The sequence below is a fragment of the Falco biarmicus genome, chromosome 12 (assembly GCF_023638135.1).
Source record: "Falco biarmicus isolate bFalBia1 chromosome 12, bFalBia1.pri, whole genome shotgun sequence".
Taxonomy (NCBI): Eukaryota; Metazoa; Chordata; class Aves; order Falconiformes; family Falconidae; genus Falco; species Falco biarmicus.
The window spans coordinates 22,480,420-22,494,515 of record NC_079299.1 but is presented as its reverse complement, the minus strand read 5'-3'; the positions used below and the strand labels follow the sequence as shown (position 1 = coordinate 22,494,515).

The 14,096-nt window shown below is 42.4% G+C and overlaps 1 protein-coding gene across 2 annotated transcripts in view; it reads left to right on the top strand.

Moving 5' to 3' along the window:
* Window positions 1-1,874: 1,874 nt before the first annotated feature.
* The window catches only part of CDC42EP3 (CDC42 effector protein 3), a 30,104-nt gene continuing 17,882 nt past the window's right edge, over window positions 1,875-14,096 (top strand). Inside the window, exon 1 of one of the 2 annotated variants that reach the window (XM_056357646.1) lies at window positions 1,875-2,026. The gene's annotated coding sequence lies outside the window, so the exon portion shown is untranslated. Of the gene's footprint in view, window positions 2,027-2,343; window positions 2,558-14,096 lie in introns of those variants that run through there. The other variant, XM_056357645.1, reaches the window with a different exon arrangement.

Below are 14,096 nucleotides of genomic sequence, written 5' to 3'. Positions count from 1 at the left end.
CCATGTCAAACAGTACCAGAGAGAAACTTGAGTTAAACCAACTGTGGCACAGGACAATGGCACACAGAGGTTTGAAGCCCAGCTCTGAAAAAGAAGAACCAGGGAAAGTATTCAGAAGAGTCAGGGATGTGTGACATGACTGCAACAGGCTTTTGAGTGTGCCACCGTAAAATGTTGCCAGCCTGTTATTATAGCAAATGAATCTGTGTGTCTGCCTGTTTTGTCCTCAGAAATGGTTGTGTGGATTTTCTTCAGCTTCAGCACATGGAGCCACACACATGCATGCCCACACACATGTCCTTTCTGAACTAAAAAGAAGTATGAGCAATGTCATCCCTCGAGTGTTCCTTTTAAAAAGCTTTAAACCGCTTAAATTAGGTTCCTAAATGAGAAAGTAGTCTCAAGAGTAGAGTTGGTAGATTAAAGGTAGCGTGGAGTGCAGGATAATAACTGAATAATTGCAAAGTTGGAAATGTATCCAAAGAAGCCAGGATTTATTAGAGAATTCTTTTTTTCTTTTGCTTACACAAACTTTATAATAGCTGTTTTCTCTGACTGTCCTTTTGCATGAACTGGGAGCAGCCTCTGGGCTGCTCTCAAATTTACTTTGGCTTCTGCAATAGCAATTAAGAATTACTGGAACTGTGCAGTCTCTGGCCATGCCTTCAGTGTTGTCGGAGGCCGGGGCACAGAGCCATCCCGCTCCCTTGGGCAGCGGTGGGGCTGCTCCCTCCAACCACCTGCTCGGTCCCTGCCTACTCCCAGCTGGGGGGGGCCGCACGCTGCTCACGGGGAGGGATGAAGCTTGCACGAAGCCCTTGCTCCAGCGGAGCAAGCAACTTCACCCTCAGCCATTAAACTAACATATGAAGGGCTTAGGTTTTTTAAAAGAAATTATGTTATGTAAATCAAATGGCTAAAAGTTTTCATAGAATTGAAAATACTTAAGCAATGAGAAATTCCACGTGAAAGGGCAGTATTTTCTGCCTAAGTTTTACTTCACGTAGCGGGATTGGAGTATGAACTGCTGTGTATGACCTGATGTGTCTTGCCCAGAGACATCACCCTGTATGTGTAAGGGCACAGCAGTCTGCGGGCATGCTGAATATTACAGTCTCGACACCTTGAAATGAAAATGTCCTCTGAATTTGGGCACTGTATTTACAGAAAAGAAAATACAATTGCCCTGTGGTAAAGTGCTTTAGCATTAAAGTGCTCCAATGCTAACAATGCAAAGGAGAGCAAAGGGGAAAATTCTTGTACCCAGATGTGGGTATGTAAACATATTTTAAACTAAGTATACATTTATATACAATGCATCCACTGTTTACAGTTATTTTAAAGTGCCATATGTAATTAAAATTATGCAAATATTTGTAAAAATACCTTAGCCTGGGTAAGGTATGTACCGCACTTAATATTTCAATAAGTGTGCATGCAGTGCTTGTATAGCAGTGCCAAACATAACATTTTGAAAAATGAACCTTTAGTAAAACCGTCAGACGCAGAGTGGTGAGTTCTGTGGAGGATATCACTGGGAGAAGCGACACAATACTGGGGTCTCTATCTGGATTAACCAAGGAACTTGTGAAAAATTTAACATCAGCTCAGTATTGATGGGTTTCCTAGTCAGTAATCTGCTGGACTGGCAATAGCTATTTTGAGCCCTTTCCGTTCTGGGCAAGGGAGTTTCACTTGCACAAAGCGGATGGGCAGGTGCCCTTCAATCTGTCGTCAAAGGGCTCGTGGCCCGGCGGGTCCCGCAGAGGCGATGCCGGGTGCTCCGCACCGCTGCCCCGCTCCGGCCCCGCCGCTGGGCGGGGGGAGACGCCCCCGCGCCCCGCCTGCGCTCGCAGTATTTGCCGTTTACCTGCAAATCGCAGACGGTGGAGCCATGAAAGCCCGAGCGCTGCTTATAAACGCATAAAGCATGGAGGGAAGGCAGCATGCCTGAGGGCGGGCGGCGGGCGCTGCTGCGGCGAGCGGGCTGGCAGGCTCGCCCGTGGCGGATCGGGGCGCCGAGGAGGTGAGGGGGGAACAGGGTCTGGGGGAAACCATCGCCTTCCCAGCACCTCTCCGCGCTGGCCGTGCCCGGGGGAACGGGGCGGGGGCTGCCCACCCGTGGGCTTTAGTGGGACACTGCCGGGGCAGGGGGGGGGGCGCAGCGACCCCACCCCCGCGGTGAGCTCAGGAAAAAAAAACCCAGCAAACAAACCAAACAAAAAACCGTCGGGGTGTGGGTGGGAAAAACCCTTCATTGTTGCCGTGGCTGCTCCTCACCTCCCAGGCGGCGCTCCGCGGTGCCAGGATTTCCCTGCAGCCCGGCCGCCCCGCCGGCAGCGCCGCCTCCCCGCGGCTCCGCTCGCCGCCCGCGGCCCCGCGCCGCGCCCCCGGGACACGGGGCGCCGCCGCCGCCGCCCGCGCACTGACAGGCGCTCACAGGTGCCGCGCTCGACCCGAGTCGCGGAGGGGCGGCCCCGCTGCCCTCCCGGCTCCGCACCGGCGGGAGGGAGGTAGCTCGGGAGGGAGGAGCGGCGGGGGAGCAGCCGGCAGCGCCGTAAGTCGGGGAGCGGGGGCGGCGTGTGCGCCGAGCGGGGCGCGGAGTGGAGCGGGGCCCGGCACGGCCCCTCGTCCCCTGCGGAGCGGCGGCGGGGCCGCACCGCGCCCGCTCGGCGGGCAGGGAGGGAGCCTCCGGGGGAGCGGGGGCACCTGGGGGTGGCCGGGGAGAGCATCCATTAATGCGCGTGTTCGGCGGCGGGGGGATTTGTACCGGAGCCATCGCATCGCCAAGACGGTCTGGGGGTGTTCCTACATCCCTGAAACCCCCAGCTGAAACTCGCCCCTCGGCTTAAATTTTCTTCCTGTCGTGTTGTGACCTACGTGATTCCGTGCCCTCGCCTGGGAGGCGGAAGGCATACGTACCTACATCGCCCCGAAACAGCGCGGCGGTTCTAATGCGGGATGTCCCCTCCTGCCGCGCCTTTCTGCGTGGGTTTAAAAATAGCCGGGGGGCTGCGGGGGCCGCACCTGGGGCGGGCAGGGGGCTGGGGGCAGGCAGCGGCCCCCGGTGCTGCTGGGTGCCGAACAAAGAGTTCCGAGTCGGGAAGTCAAATACGAATTTGTATTGGGTTGCTAATGAAGACATGCGGGCGGTATGTTAATAAGAGGGACTTGATTTATTTTCGCCTGAAATTAAAAAGAGGCCAGAATAGAGGAAGTAATTAATTTAGGACTTGCGTCACTGTAGATTGTTGTTACGTTTTAAAAATAGGAAGAGGGCTTATTATGAAATGTTTAATGTAACAAATACGATCCTGATCTCTTACTTTCCTTTGTAAAATATCTGGGGGAGGAAGGCAAAGGAGAGCTCCCGGGAGTGTAATTACTCACGCATGGACCATTATGTTTGGTTACATACAGCCTATAAGTATGTAACGTTGTTCAGCGAAGCACAGGGGAAAAAATCTGAGGCTTTAAGGTATGAAAATCTAAAGCCGAACAATTCTTAAGATGGACGGTACCAGAAATCTTATAATCCATGTGCTGTGGTTCAGACGTGTAGAGGAATGACAGAGATACCAAAAAAGGCATCATGATACTCAGCTCAATTCCAGGAGCAGAATTTTCTCCTTCCCTAACAGAAAAGGAAAGCCCATTTCTGGAAGCAAGAAGTGACAGATGTGGCATCTCAGCAGCTGGCTAAACATAAAAGCATGTATCAGTAGGTGATTACTGTTGCATGGATTTATTTTTAAAGTGTCTTTTACTGAAAGGATCCAGCCTTTTTTAGTGTTAGCATTAAGATTTACTTTAGCTCTATGGCACGTTAAAAATAGTCTTTCAGCAGAAGCATTCAGAAAAGTAAGGGAAAACGCCTATGTTCAAGACACTCTTGCTTTGAACGTTTGTTTTTTGTTACAGCATGCAGAGGAGAGGAATGAGCAGGTTCTTCAGTTGGCAGGATAATACTGAAGGGAATGATTTTTCCTGGCCTCAGCATAAGCCAACGGTATCTGGGAAGGAAACAATGTGGCCTATCTCCTCCTTAGATTAGAGATAATCATAGTTACTGTTCTCTCAGGGGCACCTTGTGCATCCACAGAAGTGAAAATCAGGCTGCAGAAACTACCTCTGTGGTTCTGCCTCTTCAGTGATGGGTAAAGCCAGCCAGAATCACCAGGAGATGGCCTGGGCGAATTTCAGAAAGGAAAGAGATGATATCACCTAAGAGGCAGCCCAGAGCCATTCTTTCCCTGAGGCAGCGCGGCTCTGCTCTGTCCCTATTTGACTGTTGTGGCTAAATGTCACATTGACTTCAAAGAGGCGTCTAAAACTGTTCCAAACCACTTATATCAGCTTTACTGTAACCAAAGAAAGCCACGGTTCATGGCAAAACATGTTTTGTGCTCAGCTTTTCATAATTGGGTATGCTGCTTTGGTTTATAGTCTTCTAAGCTAGATTACTTCTTATAGAAGAAATTCTGATGCTCTGCCCAAGTCTTGAGAAATAGTTTGGAGTAGGAGAGGGAAATGGCATTGAAGAACAAATATCCCTGTGCCATGCAGAATTTACCATCAAGTTATCCTTCTCTTCTTGCCAGTGACCTCTATCCTAGGGGCTCAGTAATGCTCTCTGACCAGTTCTTTTCCTCCTATTCCTCACCCTCACTGACAGAATTGCAGTGGATCAAGTCTGGTCCCTTTTTGGGGGGATCACCTGGTGCCCGTTTTGGCCTTTCACAATGATGTAAAACACCACAGGCTTTGGCTCTCCTGCATGTAAATGTTACTTTTTGAAAACAAATAAAAAGCATAGCTTCTTTACTACTCCCCCCCAACCCGCCCCCATTATGATCAAGGCAGAGCAAATGTATTTTCTCAAGATCTGAACCATCTTGGGAAGAACTGACAGCCTCTCCCTCCCCCAGCAGTAAAACTGAACTTGTTGGGTGGTCTGTGCCTAATAGGCGCAGCCATGCTGCAGATATTGTATCCCCAGGGGTACAGCCCTCACAGGGGGTGGCAGTTGGCTGAAGGTGTATCTTGTGATGGGTTGGTTGGTTTTCTGTGTGATAGCAAGGTGAATTTCCCAAATAAATTCAAGTCTGAGCTTACATGGGGATGTGGGGAGTATTGTATTCAGGTGTTGGATGGCGAACTTTTTAAATTATTTCCTCTCGCTGCAAAGCAGACTTGTTACCAGCTTGTGAAAGTAGCTAGCTGGTGCTGATGGATGTGCCTGGGTAGAGCAGTGAGAGCAGATTCAAAGCACCACCTATGCAGGGGAGGGTTTTGTGTGAAGCAGAATGGCAGGCTGAGGTGCAACTACTGAGTACAAGCTCAGGTGAAGTTCACGCTGAAGAAGAGATTTACTTCTAGTGCTATGTTAAATAAGATTTCTGGATGATGTTCATGAAGATAAACATTGCTTACAGTATTTTACAATGTTCCGTATTTACATTTGTAATGTTATTGAGCAAAGATATTGATCCAGTGTGGTGGCTGGTGTGGGGAGGTGAGTATAACTGCAGCAGCTGGAACTGGCTGACAAGAAGACTAGCTTCCTCATAGTTTAAGGGTTAAATCAAGATATGCAGTAAAGCTTCAGGAAACACACTGCCAAGATAAAATGAGATGATTACAAATGGACAGAGTTGGCCAGGGTGACCAAGATATATTTATACCTTTACTTGGGTTTCATTGACATTTATGGAATAGTCGGGTGTAGAAACAGATGTTTGTCTTACAGTTCTGCCACTATTTAAGGCCGCAAGAGCACAGTTAGTTAATAGTTTTTGTAAGCAACTCTAAGATTTCTCTTTTGAGAGGCTAGTGAACTGTTGAATGTGTCTTACTCCTTTTTGTTTGTGTTGTGGGTTTTGTTTTTATTTTGGGTGTCTAATTTTTTAAGGAGGGAGGTAAGCTGTTTACAGCCTTCTGAGTGGCACATTTTAATGCCTAAAGCTCTGACAATGTGAAAGCAATAGCTGAATACTCAAACTAAATTGTATCTTCATGACCATAGTAGCTTTTTATGTGAGAGCATTTATTGAAAGGTACGTTTAGCAAAAGTAATTTGAAATAGTTATCTTAGAAATTATGCAAGTTGCGCAATACTCAAGCAAAACCTGATGACTAGTATCTCATGAATGCCAGGGAGCCACATTAAGGGTTTCAACCCCCACTATGTGTGGGACCACAACATACAACTTAACTATGTAAATGTGTTAATGTTGTTTACTTGCACTGAATAATAGAAGGCGGCTCACAGAGTCTGATACACTGCTTTGATTTCTATCATAAAGGTCAACAGGGAACAAGTTAGATAAGAAACTAAATGGACTGATATAGTAAGTTATTGTGCTGGGGCTTATTTTGAATGAGCTAAGTGAACTTTTCTGTGATTATGTGTAAATAGCAGCTGACCTTCTGCAGAGATACAAGTGCTGATGGTGAGCTGTGGTCACTGAAACTAGGCATGAGTTGCTTAGTCAGGCCTGCAGACTTGTTTAGATCCATTTAGATAGCAATTAATTATTTTTTCTTTTTTAGGACATCTGTAGAGAACTTTCTAAAAATAAATACTTCTTCATGTCTTTGCTTGGAAGATCTAAAACGTAGAGCCTGGTGTATTTTTTTAATTCTGTCCTTTGAAATACCAGATGTTTCAATTCCGGTTCTCATTGTTTTGCTGTAGAAGTTTTAGGTGTATCTGAATATTTGTGTTGTGCCTTAAACAAAGGAAATGGGTGTTGAGTCTTCATTCCAAATGTTTTTTCACATTAGAATATTAGGAATGACCATAAAATAGTAAATAAAAGCAAACTATTAGCTTTTTATAAAAAATAGACTTCAGACTAACTCTTTAAAAGGTCTGTGCTGTGTAACAGTAAAGTTAGGCAAACCCCAAAACCTAAAGCCTGTTTTGCTGGCAAAATCAAGTATCTGTAAGTTGGAAAAATGCCTGTAGAAAATGGTGATATATATGTAAGTGCATTATGGTCACATTATTTCTCATAGCCCTCTTGCCTCAAACAGTATGTGGGGCAAATGAGATGAGAAGTAACAAAAAGAGAGGATCTGTTTGAAATTCTGTGCCAAAGCTGAAGGTCCTGCTCTGTCATAGTCCTTTTGTTTGGTGCCGAGCAACATTGTAATACAGGTGGTAAAGGAACCAAATAATGGTTGCACGAGTAATGTAATCTTGGGATTTCCTAACTTTGCATTCTTTGACTTTTCAACCTTAGTGTTCCACATACGATATTTCTAATTATGGGGTTCAGAATTCTCAGTGATACTCTGCAAGGAAGATCAAAGGTGCTTTGCTGCCACCACAGTCAGCATGTATGAAGCACTTCTCCAAAGAGGTTGTGAAACAAGCTTTCTGGCCGGCAGAGCTCTGTCATGATCTTCACAGAGTGAAGCCCTGAAAGAGTATGAGTAATATTATTTCAGATCTTCAGCAGAAAGCAAGGAAGAGTCAGGAAGGAGGTGGTAGACAAAATTTGAGGCTTAAGTCTTTAGTGAAGAACAGGCTGATGGATCTTGTTGCTTTGACAAAGACTTTCTATTTCTTCTATTCTAGTTAAGCTACTTACTGACTTCTAAGAAGGTGGTTTTCCCAAGCCATACAACTGGGTCAGCTCCTGTGTAGTAGACAGTGTTTTGTTTGGTTGGTTTGTCTAGTGCTTGAGTGGAGCACTAGTACTATGTGATGTACAGCAATATAATGCCAGTGTTACTGGGGATTTCCTCCCCCACATTTACATTCTTGCCTTTTTGTTTATTTTTTCCCTTAATTCATTTACATTGTCAGAAATTACATGACATCACTAATGGATTCCTCTCATCAAGAAAGTTTTTAAATTTTACAAAAATCAATATTTCAGTAACTTAGAAGCTTAAAAAGATTTCCTTGTGATACCAGAACAATTTTTGAATGTTCGTCTTCAATCTAATACTTACTAAATCTAACCTTTCAAATTGTATTCATTGAGATATTGTGGTCAGAAACAAGTTCCATTCTCTCTCCCTTCTGTGTGTATCTCCAGTTCTAGTCAAGTAAAACCTAAACCATGTGTTTACATATATCTTTTTTCATGAAGGCCTAAGTATTTTCTAGAAACCTCTAACTTCACCTTTTTCCTTCTGTTAATATGGTTCGGTGTATACTTTGATCTAGTTTGACTTTAATTCTGTTTATTCATGAGATTGGATACATTAGATCTGAAACTCTGGCAAAAATTACTTCAAGATGTGGTGGAGTTTAAGGTGAATGTTTTGGTTTGTTTTTTCTCTCCCCTTTTCTGTGCTTGAGATGCACACCATAAATATCCTGTCTTCAATGTGACAGACCACCATTAAGGAACGGCATTGTGTTCAGGAACTCTTGCCACTGCTTCTAATGATGAATTCTGTTGGGGAATGGTCACCAGTATTATTTTTTTGGCCTTTATTTTTGTATTATTTGGTAAACTGCCTTTTTGAAACTGAAGCATAGTTTCAATTTGGTTAAAATTTATCTCCAGAGAATGGTCAGGCCAATCTTTTCAATGTTCAGGTTTGAAATGATAACTTAATCTATTTTAATTTTACAAGCTCTCAGTCATTTGAAGCATTAATGTGACTCATTGATTCTTTGAAAGTACACATTTCTGTAACCACAAAGAATAAAACCAAAAGCATCTCTGACACCCGACACTAGAAGCTACATGTGCCACAGTTAAGGGTGAAGGAAAAAGGAAATGCAGGTTCTGCCTTTTGTAGTCTGATGTAAAGGCCAGCCACACCATTTCTCCCCAGCTCTGCAGTCCTTGCAAAGGCACTGTTCTGTAGCTTTTCCTTGAGTTTTCTGTATTCATTTGGAGAATGGTATGTGGCTGTGTAGTCTTTGGTGTTTCCCTTTTAAGGTTGCATGGCTTCTTCAAATAATGTTAGGGGTTAGCCCAGTTTAAGGAAGACTTAAACAGTAGGAAAGCTACATGTTGAGTGAAAGAGTGACAAGGAGAGAATAGTGCCATTGATTGTCCTGCATGTCAGATGCAGCTCACATGTTCTTGCTCCAGATACAAAAGATTACTGCTCTTCATCAAGTTTAAGCTGGTTCTTTGCTTGCTTATGGCTCTCTAGCAGATGACCTTGGAAGAATAACCACAGTTCATGAAAGGGTAAGATGCAGTGTATCTGGGGATCGCTTCTGCTTGGATGTTAAAAAAACATATGGGAATATGAAGGTAAAGAATGGAGTAGTGTGTTGACGCATAGGCTGTATATATGGCACAAAGAATTGTATTTTACTTCAGTCCAAACGCTTGGAGTGGAAAGCTGAAATAGGAGGGAGGTGGTGCTCACAATAGTTACAATTCTGTTGCAAAGGTAACAGCACTCTCTTCCCCAAAAGACGCAACAACTGGAAATATTTTTTGTGAGATTCTGCTGTTGTTGTTTTATGTCTGCATAATTCTTAGTATACTAGGTACTTGGCTTGTGATTAGGTCTTCTGATGCTACAATAGTACAAATTTATAGTAATACATTGCTCAGTTTGGTCATCTTGCCTGGAAGTAAATTGCAGAATCTAGTCAGTTTGAAGAAAACCTTAAATGAAAAGGTTGGATTGGTAATGTTATCATATCTGTTTTAAACTTGTTTCTTATTAATGATATGCAAAGTAATTAGTGGTACAGAGAAGTCCTACAGAGTGAATAGAAAATCTGTTGTTAGGAACAACATAGTGGACTGAGCAGACAAGTAATTTGTATGGCAGCTGCTCTGTTCCTGTATGTCCCTGTCCCACTTGCACAGCATGATTCTTAGTGAGGAGGGAGGCTATGTTTCTTCTGATTTTGTCTGTATGCACTCTCTGGCATGATGAACACCCATCTCAATCTCCAGAGTCTTTTAGATAAGATCCGCTAAGGTCAAAAGCATAGAATCATAAAACTGTTTTGGTTGGAAAAGACCTTTAAGATCATCAAGTCCAACCCTTAGACAACAAAATTATCCATTTTGTGGCAGTGGGCTGAACAACTCTCTTAAAAATACATATTTCTAGTTCCAAAGAAGAAAAGTTGTAATAGCAAAAGCCCAAGTAGGTTAGGAATCTGTAGGAGTTCCTAAAGGAATTTGTGAGGACAAAAATTAAACACACCTTTCCAAATGAAAGCAATGAACAATCAAGCAGTTTATGCTGCAGACAGCTTTCAGATTTTTGTCTAAGAATTAATTTCACTTTTAGTTGCAGTAGTTATTTTAACTTGAGACTACAACAGTACCTCAATACTTTGGCAGAGGACTATGCAACAGTATAACAGTTGAGTTGCTGAGATATGCTCTGACAACTTATAGGAAGAAGAGACAGGAGTAGTATCTAATGAAGCAACAGCAGAGAAGTTGGAAGCTTTTTTACACTGGCTTTGGTAAGAACAGTATATCCATTGAAATGTAAATCCTTAAGTGTATTCAAGTGATCACTGAAAATACAGTTATAATCAACACAAAACTGATGAAACTGTAAGGAAAGAAGTAGGCCTCAATGTCCAAATGAGCAGTCTAAACATGAAATTAACTCCTGTTGCTGAATTCCAGCTAATTTTCATGCATCAAGCCTGCTTACCTGTCTTTCTCCCTTGCATCTATGCATAAGGGTCTATGACTTAGCCACTTCCACTGTCCTCCATCTCTACATCCCTATGCAGAGGTTCTGTCCTTCCTCTGAATTTAGGTTGATGGTTATTCCTTTGTGTTGAGTTGTTTGTGGGTATAGAGCAATGTAAGCAGGAGGGGTGGTATTTTTAATGGAGAGGGGATTTTGGAAGACTAGCTGGCAGACATGAAGCTACTGAATCTCACAAAAATTATAGTTAAAAAACCTCAAAACTGACTGTCCTGGTAATTCACAGTGACAGGAAAAGACACATTCCCAGACACAAATTTGAATGTCAGGACTAGCTTTAACAGCACAGAAGTGTCAGAACATTTTAGTAAGGCTGTGAATTTTGATGGGTGATGTATGCATAGGAGTAAAAGCTGTTACAGTAGACCAGGGGAGTAGAAATAAGTAATTTTGGTTTGTCTCGGTAGAGGAACAGTTTAACAACTTCAGTTAAAATTCTCCCACCTGTTTATAATCTTCCCAATAAACAAACATATACAGATTGCTGCAGATGAAAGGTAGAAAGTGTTGGCTTGAATGGCATAGTCTGATATTTACAAACAACTCTGAAAATGAGCTTTAAAATGGAAGCTTCCAAGACATCTGAAGAGTAGGTGGACATGTTAAAAAGGCATCATTTAAGAAATTGTGTGTATACTCTCTGTAATAAAACAGTGTGGTATCTGTGGAAGTAGGAGCAGCTGTGTGTGTATGTTAAAAAATCTGTGTACGTTAAAAATCCTCGTCTGAAATGGTACCAGATAATTTTTCAGGTGCTCTGATTCAGTGTGTTTTTTCAGTCCATCTGGCGAAGTAGCTGTCTTGGCTTTCTGCATTTCAGAGTTTGTAGGTTTTGGGTTAATGTCCTGAATGTACAAATATGGTCCCAAAGTCAAGTTTAACGATAGAAATAATATATAGATGTGGCTTGAAAAGAAAGGATAGAGTATTATCAAATTCAAGAACTATGTCAATTTCTGTTGAGTAAAAGGGAATGAAGCCACATGACATTTTTTCATTGTGCTTTTCTTCGAAAGTAAGTACCTGAAGTTGGGCACTGGATTCTGCTCGGTCATGGATTTGAGATACCATTGTTAGAAAGTTGTACTTTAAAATGTCTGTAACTTAAATTTAGTCTACCTTGTTCACTAACCAGGCTAAGTTGTTGTGAAATGTGTGCCCTTCTGCTTGCACAGCATCAGAAGAGAAACAGCTTTTAAAGCTTGCAGATCTCAAACTGTTCGTGGCAATTTGACAGGAAAGAGTTTATTCAGTTCTACATGCAGGATGTGAAGTAGTGTCAAACATAGATATCTATTTTTTTTTCTTTCTATTTGGTGCTGAAAGACAAGAATTCTCCAAACACAACAGTTTAGATCAGAGCTCTATTTTGCTAACTTCCAGGAGATTTGCCCTTTCAACCTTTGTAACCATCTTGATGGCCAAGAAAACAATCTGTGGACAAAAGGACTCTAAAAATTTAGTATGGCTTTCCCTAGATAAAAATGTTTTTCAAAATATTATTAAGAGAAATGTCACATATTTGGGGAAGAATACTGTTTATATCTTGAATGATAAAAGCCAGAATAGACCATTGGGAACTTGCCTGTCACGAGTTTTAGGCCTTTTCTAAATTGTTACCCAGTTCTGTCAGTACATCTGATTCAAACAATTCAGGCAGAGCTAGGAGTCAATGGGCAGGTTTTAGATGTTTTGTTGGGGTTTTTTAACAAAAATCCAAATAACACAGAATCCATCACAAGCCTTGGTAAATTGTTCTACTGTCAAGAAAAAGTACATTTTCTTTCTTACCCTGCTTTGTTTAGCTTCAGTCTAGCAGACATAAATGATAGTATTGGTCTTGTGGCTCTTCTGAAATTTTTTTTTTTTTTTTTTGGTGACATTCTCCTGGAATTGTGGCTACCAGGACTGGACATGGTGATGGCCAAACACAGAATTGCTGGACCTTACCTTTTCCTTGTCAGTACCCTCTTATGCAGCAGGGAATTGCAATAGCCTCCTGTGACTACAGCACAAAACCATGAGGTGTAACACCAAGTGACTCAAGCAGTTATTGTTTTTTAAGCTATCAGAAAAGTGTCATTAGTAGCCGTCAAGTGCTATAATGTTTTGACATGTTAATTTTGTTTCATTCTTGCTTCCTGCATCTACTATTGGAATACTCTAGGAAAAAGAACAGAAATAGGAGTTCGTTGTACTTCCTGGGGTGAGGGCTGTTGCTTTCCAAATGCAGCGTGCATACCAAGATGTTCATTATATGGGTAAAACCCTTTTTTGCACTCTGCTGAGGGCATGAATGCTAAGTTTGACCAAGGAGCAAATTGCTATATCCAGGTGCCTAGTAAATGACAGCCTTTCAGTGAAAAGTCCAAGAAGAACATTTTGGTGTCTGGAAAGACATATCAGAAAAATTTCTGTATCTTCTGCATAAGAACGATGACTAGCAAAAGGCATAATTTATTAAGCTTAATCAAGTTCTAAATCAGTCCTTGGTTCATCTTGTTGAATAGTAAGCCACTGGGAATGTAACAGCCAAAATGCAAGGCAGATTAAGAGCCTCTCTGGATTTTTCAGGTATTTTCGATTTTCAGGTATTCATAATACTTTTGTTTTTAAAGTTGAGATTTCACTTTAAGATGTAATGCTCTTTCAGCCTGTATTGGCACCCTGGGTGAAACTGCCTGCCTCCTTTCAGACAGTCTGAAATATTCACTTTGGGAGCTGTGAACTTTCTTAATCAGCAGCTGCTAACCTGGGAACCTGGCGACTATTAAAAGTTAACTGTTCTACTGCAAGCTGCTAATGTGTTGTATTTGGAGAGTTTTGGTTTACTAATTAGGTGCAGATTTTTTTTTCTTTTCATTGTTGCTTGGGCCTTTCTTCCAATGCTAAATGTCTCTGCCTTCCCACTTTTGTTCTCTAAAGTGAATGGATTATGGTCTTTTCAGGAACGGCAAGAGTTTAACAGTAGTTAGGGTGGCAGGATTTTTGTTTCAGAAAATGTATATATTTAATTTGAATTATTGCAGGATAACCTATATTTAGTGTTCTGCGTTTGAGATTTTAAACTAACAAAACAGCAACAAAATCCCATTTTTCCCCAAGAGTTTAACTTAAGAAGCATAGGACTATAGCAATAGGAGTGTTGACGAATTATTTCCAACATGGATCTTTGTAGCTGTTGGTGAACAGTTTAACAATTTCCTCCAGTAAGGATCTCCTTGGGCTCCTTCCTTGGAGCCCAAGTATGCTGCCCCACTGCTTCCGCAACCAGAAGGAGCATAAGTCTGGTGAATCCTGGTAGCGCCCATGTACAGAGGAGAAGGAATGTCAGTTTGGTAATATCATCGTCCTTTTAGAACTTACTGTAGATGCCTTTTGCTAGGACTGTGTTTCAAAGAATTTTGGTTATGATATTTCTA